The sequence below is a fragment of the Mauremys reevesii genome, linkage group 4, assembly GCF_016161935.1.
Source record: "Mauremys reevesii isolate NIE-2019 linkage group 4, ASM1616193v1, whole genome shotgun sequence".
NCBI classification, from domain to species: domain Eukaryota; kingdom Metazoa; phylum Chordata; order Testudines; family Geoemydidae; genus Mauremys; species Mauremys reevesii.
The window spans coordinates 105176851-105187262 of NC_052626.1; the positions used below are offsets into that span (position 1 = coordinate 105176851).

At 41.7% G+C, this 10412-nt stretch overlaps 1 long non-coding RNA gene across 1 annotated transcript; it reads left to right on the plus strand.

Annotated features, from left to right (window-relative positions):
* Positions 1 to 4635: 4635 nt before the first annotated feature.
* LOC120405436 lies at positions 4636 to 7449 on the plus strand. The gene is made up of 2 exons (XR_005598569.1): positions 4636 to 4887; positions 7169 to 7449. It is a non-coding gene; the product is annotated as an uncharacterized LOC120405436 (long non-coding RNA).
* Positions 7450 to 10412: the final 2963 nt, after the last annotated feature.

Below are 10412 nucleotides of genomic sequence, written 5' to 3' on the forward strand. Positions count from 1 at the left end.
TCTCAACTTGTAAATGTTCCTTTTTGCTAAGAGGATTTACCTCTGTTTGCTGTAACTTTGAACCTAAAGCTAGAGGGGGTTCCTCTGGGCTCTATGAATCTGATTACCCTGTAAAGTTATTTTCCATCCTGATTTTACAGAGATGATTTTTACCTTTCTTTCTTTAATTAAAAGCCTTCTTTTTAAGAACCTGATTGATTTTTCCTTGTTTTAAGATCCAAGGGGATGGGATCTGGACTCACCAGGAATTGGTGGGGGAAAGGAGGGGGGGGATGGTTAAATTCTCCTTGTTAAGATCCAAGGGGTTGGATCGGTGTTCACCAGGAACTTGGTGAAGAAGTCTCTCAAGACTATCCAGGGAAGGGAGTTAGTATTTGGGAGTGGGGGCAGCAAAACCAGATCTAAGCAGGTAATTCAGTTTAAGAGTTCACCTGCAGGTCCTCATTTCTGTACTCTAAAGTCCAGAGTGGGGAAGGAACCTTGACAACACCCTGCAAGCCACCAACTGCATAGCAGAAATCCTGTCTAGACAGTGGTGAACACTCTACCATTATCAAGAACTCCCACATCATCATCAGGAGGAATTGTCTAGATGCCTTTAGGCTCCCACATCGTCTTGGGAACCAGCTTAATAGATCCAGGTGTGGTGTGGTTTGCTGCACCAAAACAGACCATGCCTGGGGCATCCAGGACAGGGCAGGCCACTGTGCATCTGTGGAGGATGCTGCACACAAGCTGGATGGTTGTTCCCTTTGTTTTGGGCTCCTGGAAAATCTTTCCCAAGCTGAACATTGCTGACTCAGAGGCTACTGACTGACTCAAGACCATTTAGCTGTGTTTAAAAAAAAAAAAAAACCAACAACATTGCCTTGCTTGTCTTGCCCCCATGTGATTGATTTTTTTTATTACTTTGGCTGGTGAGAAACAGAACCAGCATTCCAGTGCACAAACTCAAGAGCATGAGGCCTAAAAATCCATTTAAAAATCAAACTGGAATGCTCAAACCCACAATATTTGTGTCTTCTCTGCTAGATAAATAGTATTTGCTTGGTTATATGTTTCTCACCAGCCAAAGTAACAAACGTGGTAACTGAGTTTGTGCACTCCTTAGATAACTACTGGTGAAGGGGTCATTCTGGAAGTCCTTGGGCTCACCATCGGAAATTTATTAAAGGGGAACGATGGAGGGCAACTCCCAGGGGTTGTTCTCTTTCTGCTCCAGGAGATAATCCAGAATATACACTTTGCTAGTGCACTCACACCTATCTTTCATCATTACTGCAGCTGGGAGTCTGTTTATGGGGACAAAGTACATTCCCTCTCTCCAATAATATCATGATTCTGTAGGGTATAAAATAGGAATATTGGAAACCTTACAGAAGTTACAAAATGAAATTGGTGTGAGGTATGTGGAATTCACTAGGTAGAAGTCCTGACTGCAGCACTAGATGCACCCCAGCCCTGGAATCTCTCTGCTGCTTATGAAACTTGTATTCAGAAATCTTGCAGACTTTATAAACACCCTTAAGGAATCTGTGGAATAATCAGAGGTTCAAATATTCATAGTGAAGTTCTCCAGATTAACAACCCAACCTTCCTACTCCATCCCCCCTCACCAAAGTATTCAAGGCTGTAGTAGTCACTGAGGCCAAATGAATAAAACCATATTTGGAATTTTTAGACCAAGCTGTATTTCATATTTCATGTTAAAAATAGAAGACTGTTCATAAACTTCAGACTTGCATATCTCAAAAATGCCTTGACCCAATTAACCTCAAACTGTCCAGAAAGTATTGTCCTCTATCTAGAGACCACATGATCAACATTTCAGATTAAAAGGGGTTTGGGTTATTTGTGTTTTTTGTAGAATTTACAGGGGGATCTCAGAGTTGTACCCATAATGGAAAGGAAACATCCCCAAAACAAACAACACACACACACTCTACCAGAAAATACACTGCTGCATACACATCTCCCCCTGGGCACAGGGAAAGAGAACAATTAATGACAGATGCTAGTCATGTCCCTTAATGCAATACCGGAAGATGCTCAGATATGATGGTATTAAGAATGTGGAATAAGAACCTATCTGGAATAGAATCTAATAACGAATGTAGTATTAAAGCACTGAATACTTAAAAGAGCAACAGTCTCAAATCTTTTCCCAGTGGGTGTTTTCCCCTATAGAGATGCTAACATGGATCCATAATATCATCATAATCCTCCCTGTCACCACTGTTAGATGAATCCAAAGGCTGGTCAAGTCTTGCATTGACTATTGCTACTTTGTCCATTCTGGTGCCAGAGTGAATCCTAAATTCTATTCCTAACCTCATGATCTTCACCAGCTGCTTCAACCATGTTACTTTTTCCTTGTATCTCTTCACTATTATTCTCCTCTTACTGCTTTAAATTCAAGTCCCTTACATTCAAGGTCCTGCAAAAATGCAGGCCATTTGACCTGACATAGCTAATTTCTTCCTCCTCTCCTTCATGCTTATTGTTCCATTCATCTCTTTCTCAAGCCACACCTTCTTCCACGTTGCTATGCTTTGAACAGGCTCCCACTTCCTTATTTGCTAAGCAACCTGTCATTTCTCATTCGTATCTTTACATAAAACCTACTTCCTTCTTCCAGGAACCCTTTCTAGTGATAAAGTGTTTTATTCTGCCTGTGTCAGAGTAAGCTTTTGGAGGAAAGAACAGTGATATTATCTGTAGAGCACTGTATAACAGCCCTATGTACATTACAATAATGCCCTTTTGTCATCCCTACTACCATCAGTAAAAAACAGAACACATCATTCCTAGCAGGTGCAGAATCTGCATCTCTCACAATGAGTATGCACAGGCATTTGTTAGCAGGGTCAAATGCTTTAGGGACTACTCAGAGATTAGTAGTAGAGGAATATATCTTAAAATAACATGAGGGAGTTCTTGAAATGAATAGCTTAGGGCAGAATCAAATAATTTAGATGTTTCAGGACGCAATCAGGATGAAGCTCTCTCTCTCTCTTTTCGGAAATACTATTTTTTTTTTTACAAAATGTTTCTTCTGGTGCCTTCCTGTTTAGTGATCAAACTAATTTCTGGAGCAGAGTTGTTGTAGCCCTGGCACCTGTAACTGAACTCTACTCCTGCTCATTGCTGTCTGAGCTGTTAGCAAGAGTGCTACTTATCAGACTGTTATCTCTAAGCAATTGCTCTCTTTTGAATGCTGACAGACGCCATTTCATAGAATCATAAAAACATAGATGGAATGAACGTATTGGATCTTCTAGTCCATCTCCCTGTCACTGCATTTGCCCACTGGACATAAATTCAAGGTTCAGCATGTCTGCAACCAAAATAAATCCAGTTATCAGCAATTTGAAGGAAAGTACAGTAAACATAGAGATCTCTGAATAAGTATTCCCCACCTCCCCATTTATTTTCTACAGTTGCCACTTTTCTCTGTTGTAGACGGTCTTGGAGGCAGGACCATGGGCCTGATCCAAAGGACATTGTAGTCAGCGGAAAGACTCTCATTGACCTTAAGCTCCTAGTCAGGCTCTCCCTAATAGCCTGCATAAGATTCCTTGCAATTTCCAGCCAAGAATATGTTGCACAGGAAGCACCCGTTGTACATAACCCAGATACCATAGATAGGTCTTGGGGGGGGAACAGACAGATCATGTAAACTACAGAGAACCCACATTCAGACACCTGCTGGCTGATAACAGATGCATCCAAGAATAGCAAATGCCTACTTCTAAGCATACATTGAAATTTCCTATGCTATAAAGAGCAACTTTGAGGAAGATCATCAGTCCTTGGGATGAAAGACTGTTCTCTCCCAAAAGACAGGCCCCGAGAAAATTAATACTTCTCTTGCTGCTCTTCTGCTTTCCAGTCCTTAGACATGCTGCTAGACTAAGCCTTTCAGTTATATCTGACTGTGTAATGAAAACAAAGCATAGAATACCAGATACTAGGCCACGTTTAAAAAATACTCAGCGTTTAAGAAGTTCTTTCCTTTTGTGTTGATGGTACCATAGCATATAATGGGTTTTTAAACAACTATACAATATTATTAGGGTTACAAATATGTAAATAAAAATGAATGGACTCCTTTCCAACTATTGATCTGTCTCTTTTGTTCTAAGCCTTTGACTGATAGTACACCACCATGGATCTTTTAGCTATCAGAGGAGCATGCCTTTCGGAAAGCCAGTCCCCAGAGTCTGAGCACAAAGTACAGACTTAAAGCCAGTTTTGGGAATCTGCATGGAGTCCTGTAATATAAATGCCAACAAATTCCATTCCTTGTCTGATGGCATATACATCCCCCTTTATCTACTAGTAAACAGCAAGATGGATCAGAGTGCAACAATGAATCAAACTAAGTAATTTCATGGTAACATATTCCTGCAGGGAACAGAATCTCCTTGCAAATCAGACATTTTGTGCATCCATCGTGGCAGTTGGGAAGGGCAGTAGCCAAGATCAAAGGAAATGAGGAAAAAAGACCAATTCAGTTTTATAGCATATACAAAATTAGCCATCACAGCTGTTATTTTGCTGATGTTATTCTGTTTTCATGCTCTTTGGGCAATTGTTATGTAATGAATTATGTCACAATTTACTTCAGTGTACAGTTCCCTTCAATGCAAAGTCCACAACTGTACAGCCACCAAGTAAAACCCAACATGCTGGACTGCTTAAAGTCAGTTCTTTGAGAACTGGCATTTCAGCTTCAACCACTTGGCACATAACACTTGTCTGGCAAAAGCAGTGCATCTTTAGTAGGGAACCCCTGTGAGGACTTGTACAATGATTGTAGTTTTCTGGATGGTTTTTGTTTTGGGAACATCACTGAAGAAGAAGTTGCACCTAGCATCAGGTTGGGTGAGTATAAAACCTAGTGTGAACCTGTAGTGAAATGTTAGCCATCCCATACTAAAACAGATCAGTGGTGCTAACAGCATTCCATATTTTCAGATATTAAGCATTTCTGGTGCATTTCACTAAATGACAATTCAAGCCCTGGTTTTGGCAGACCAGGAAGCAGATCTCTTCAGCTGGTATAAATTTCCATAGTTCAATGGACCAGTGATAACTTACACCAGCTGAAGATCTGCTTCCTGGTTCCTCCAATTTTCTCCATGAATCAATCACCAAGTCCATATGGAAAGGAGAAGTAATAATCCATTTTAGAGCCAAACTTGAATGTGGAGTTTATTCTTGAATAGGACCAGCAGCTTTGAACATCTGCCTCTCGTACATAATGCAGCAATGAATTAAAGGAGTTGCCTGAAATACCAACTACTATGTACAAGTATATCAGGGGAATTAATGTAAGTTTGATTAGTTTCTAACATGGGTTTGAAGAACGGTGGCCTTTGGCTAGCTCCCAAGACTTTGTTGGGGAACTGCCTCAGAAGCATAGTGTGGTTCAGAGAGCCTCAGATAGCTTTTACTCAGTGACTAATAGCAGCAGATAGGTAGCAGTTGGTGAGTAGGGCAGATCAGACCAGTCCGCAGCCATCTCTCTCTCTCTCTCATGTACTGTTCTGACCACCATGATGCATGAGGCCTTTGTGACATTGATGTTAAGATTGTGTCAAAGCATTCCATTGTGGGAAAAAACAAACAAAAAAAAAACTAGTGCAGAAGATAGCAGCTTGATTGTGATGGTCAGTGGCTGATGGCATTCTGTCTGTGTTAGTTTCACTGTCTATTTACATGGACACTTATTGAGTTTAGGATTCTGGTTTTAACTTTTACGGCATTTAGCAGCTCAAGTCTCAGCTATTTTAGTTTCCAGCTCTCTCAATTCAACTCCACTCTTGAAGGTCCAAGAGCTGAAGGACAGCTGCATTTAAAAAATAGGTACTGTCTGTATCTTTGTCCCGATAGCTAGTGTTACGGAATGCCTCATTTTTGACTTGAGAATGACTATGAAATTAGTTCCTTTTAAGGAAGATTTCAAAACCTTTTGTTTCAGAAGGACTCTTAGCTCAGAGCAATAGCATATTGAATTTATTAATGTTTCCTACAGATTGTTTTCATCTTGTACAGTTTAAATAATGTAATCTTTGCTTCACAATAAAAGTGGCCAGGAAACTTTGGTAGATATAAATACCCTTATTACTATATTAGCAGGCTTTGAAATACCCATTTTTGAGTTTATATGCATAGGCTTCCAGGACATTCTGAACTTAAGTGATCATAGAGAACAGAGTAGTAATACTATAGTCAACTATTTGCACAGTTTATTTCCTGAAAAGGCAGTATGCGAATGAAAGGAAAGATCCTGTTCTGGATAAGGCTGCTAGGCTATCATTGAATAAATTTGTATTGAAACTTCAATTTGCATTGACTTTGAACTCCAGCCAAACCTTCCTTGAACTTTGGGGATGTTCAAAATCCACCTGAGCTTTGTGGCTCAAGACTTTATCTAGATATAATTGATGAGCAGTATCCTAATACTTACTCAACAGGTCATAATCCCATCTAAACTCTCTTATCCACTCCTTAATATTGATTATCTTCCAAGCAGACTAACATTGTTCTTCAAATATGATACGAGAATCCTCATCTTTGCTACTATATGGTAGAATACTTGATTAATTTAGTTTTATTTTTCACATCATCTCATTGGCTAGCTATTATTGCTAATAGCCCTGTTCTGCCAATTCGAGCAGATGCAGATTTAGGAGAGGAGCTCCTTTGGAGCAAATGCCAGAAACATGTTGCTTTCTGAAATAACCATTTTAGGGAGAAGGCAAATTAAAATTGCAGGCTTGACCCTCAACTGGTATAAATATGTGCAGCACCGTTGAAATCAACAGAGCAATGCCAATTTACCCCATCTGAGGATCTGGCTGTTCCTTTGTAGCAAAAATTTTCATTTGCATTCCATAGTCTCTGAAGCTGGTTCCAGGTTAGTTTGAGAGATCCAGCATTAAGCAAAATAACTCCTAGTACAGTGGTTTTCAACCTGGGGTCCCGCCGACTCCTGGGGAATCCGCAGACTATGTCTAAGATTTCCAAAGGGGTCCACACCTCCATTTGAAATTTTTGTAGCGGTTTGCCAATGTAAAAAGGTTGAAAACCACTGTCCTAATAGAATATTTGACTATTACTTTCTGAGAGCATTCACTATTGTGCATGTGTTTGTTTATAGACTCATTCTGGCTGGAAAAAGAAAGATGATTCACACAAGAAGTAATGGATGCAGTCCTGCCACTGACAACTAAATGCAGAGTTATTATTGGTATCAAGAGTGACAAGGGCATTCCATTACAAATGCAGCTCTGCAGCTAAACACACACCAATGTACAACACCTGTTGGTGGTTTAAAGAAAAACTATCCAGGCCATGTCCAGTGACTAGCACCTGACAGTCCTCAACATGGTCAAGCATATTGTTCAGGTTGTTGGTTTCACATAAAGCAATTGAATGCCACTGTGTCATAATTTATGTAAAAGTTGCTCAAGCCCTTAGATTTACACCCCAGCACTCCTTGACCCACAGAGCCTGGGAGATTTGAGGCTCCATACTGACTGGACATATTCAGAGGGGATAGCCAACTGTAACCCGCTATAGAAAGAAGAGTGGAAAAGATTCCTCTCTCATCTCCAATTTCTGGGGGAATATTTAGCTTTGTATTATGGTACGAGCCATGATAGCAAGTGAAAGTTCATATATGGTTTGTAAATGGAGCAAATAGAATGGGGTTGGGGAAAAATTACTCTGCAGGATAGAATCCTAAACTACCAAACACACTGGTCCCAATCCAGCAAAGCACTTCAGCAGGAGTAGGCCTGATTAAGTCAATAGACCAGAGGTGGGCAAACTACGGCCCACGGGACTATCCTGCTTGGCCTTTAAGCTGCCGGCCGGGGAGGTTAGCCCCTGGCCTCTCCCTCACTGTCCCCCTCCCACGCAGCCTCAGCTTGCCAATGCCACCAGTGCTCTGGGCGGCGGGGCTGCGAGTTCCTGCCGGGCAGTGCAGTGGCATGGCTGGCTCCAGCTGGGCAGCGCGGCTGGCAGTCCTGCTGCTCTGAGCAGCATGGTAAGGGGGTGGGGAGCGGTTGCATAAGGGGCAGGGAGGTCCCGTGGGGAAGTCAGGGGACAGGGAGCAGGGGGCAGTTGGATGGGGCAGAGGTTCTAGGGGGGCAGTCAAGGAACTGGGAATGGAGGGGGAGGTTGGATAGGCGTGGGAGTCCCGGGGGGCCTGTCAGGGGTGGCGGGGTGGATAGGGGTTGGGGCAGTCATGGGACATGGAGCAGGGGGGATTTGGATAGGGGGTGAGGTCCCAGGGGGGGCAGTAAGGGGCAGGGGGTCCTATGAGGGGGCGGGGGCCAGGCTGTTTGGGGAGGCACAGGTTTCCCTACCCAGCCTTCCATACAGTTCTGGAACCGATTTGGCTCTCAGGCCAAAACATTTGCCCACTCCTGCAGTAGACCTACTTGTGTTTAAATGCTATGCTGAATAGAGGCCAGATATTTCAGCACTTTGAGGGTACAAGTCCTTGATGAACAAACTGCAGGAGACTCCAAAACTTTAGAAAATGTTTCAGACACCTGGGGATTCTTTTACATATGAATGACTGGTATTTACTGAGAAGACATCCCATGCCTTCAACTCCTTTTGGCTTTTTTTTTTTTATTGCAACTACCTTTTCAACAAATGCAAGTCCCAGCCTATGCAGAACATCATTGCTCACCATTGCATGCACAAAAGTGAGACTGGAAGGTACATAAGAACACTAAGACAAAATTTAGGGGATTATTAAATTGTTAGGGAGATTTTTTTGGAAGCATTACAGCTCAGTTCATAGTGAACATTTGTTAAAGCTGGGTGTTACAAGTCTCGATGAAGTAACCTTTGTCTGCTTTTGATGATACTCTGCACAGATTCAAGACAACTGAAAATCAGGTTTGAATTTTAACCAGTTCTTTGTAGTTCGCAAGTGTTTTCTGTGAAAGGAATACATACTGGATCAGGTACTGGTAGAGGTACTTTCTTTGAGGCCTCACACAAAAGTGTAAGGCATCCTAATTAGATGGAACATGAGTTACAATTTCTCAGATGCTGAGGAAGCAGCAAATCAGGCTGAAGGAACTGCCTACAACTCTAGAACACATTATCTTCAGCAACTATCAGTCTTGAAACTCATTCAGTGTAACTACGTACTATGAAAAAAGGTGAAATCTTCACCATATTTTAATTTTGTTCTCACAATATTAATCTCAATCCTCTGCTGAAATCTGCATATCAGAAACCTCCAGCCATGTTAATCTTAGAACTATATTGAAGGTAAAGAATCCCATAGTAACAGGGCCAGCTCTAGTTTTTTTGCCGCCCCAAGCAAAAAAAACAAACCTCGAGAGCGCAACTGCCGAAGCAAAAAAACAACAACAAAAACACCTCCCTGGAATTGTGCTGCCCCAAGCACATGCTTGGTTTGCTGGTGCCTAGAGCCGGTCCTGAATAGTAAGTGACCATGATTTGGGAAATGTGTTAGCAGTGATCTTGATATAACATTCTCTATGAGCTCATTCTCTTGGGGGAGAACCCTATGAGGATGTGATGTAATGTCCAAATTAAACTAATAGCAATGGAACTGAAATTCCAAGTTACTACTAAATTTGGATTTACAAATATTAAGATCGCATGAAATTTGATTGACAGCCTCAGAGAGTGAAGTCTTGGGGATAAATGAAGACCAGGTTAATACAGGCAGAAGCAGCACCGGCTTCTCCAAAGAAGGGGTAGGTCAGTCTCTTTGCCCATCCTGTCCTTGATCTCTCTGTCCTGGGCATTCAGCAAGATGGCAGTTGATGTTGTGGTTTGTGACCTGGACTATAACTAAACATTTTACCACCTCAGAGCCATCATTCAAAAACTACTTTTGCTCACTACCAACCAAGGCTGGATTTAAACCAATAATCTCAAGATGCTGTGTGTCCCAGTGCCAGTCCCATGACACACCCAGTCCCTTCCACAAAATGTTAAAATAAAACCTATCCGTCAAGACTCAATGTGCTAAATGCACCAGCTAAATAGGTTAAGTTGTCCCCACTGCTGACATCACAATCATGGAATCCCAGCTGGTGCATAAAGATAGGAAACAGGAATTTGGTAAGTAAACATTTTCTGCAAAGATGCTTTATTCTAGTTTCTTTTTCATATTTTTAAAAAAATTACAAACCACACATTCCTGCGCTTACCAAACCCCTCAATTAGCTAATTTCAGGCCCCAACAGGTTGTGATGACAGCAGCATAGTGCATGCTGAGACATCAGTTGAAATGCAAGCCAGCTCTTATTCTGCTTACTCTGAACATTCAGCACATGCTTCTGACCTCGGCAGGCTTCCAATACCACATTTAAAAAGTGTGGTAACACAGGAGTGCTGGAAAG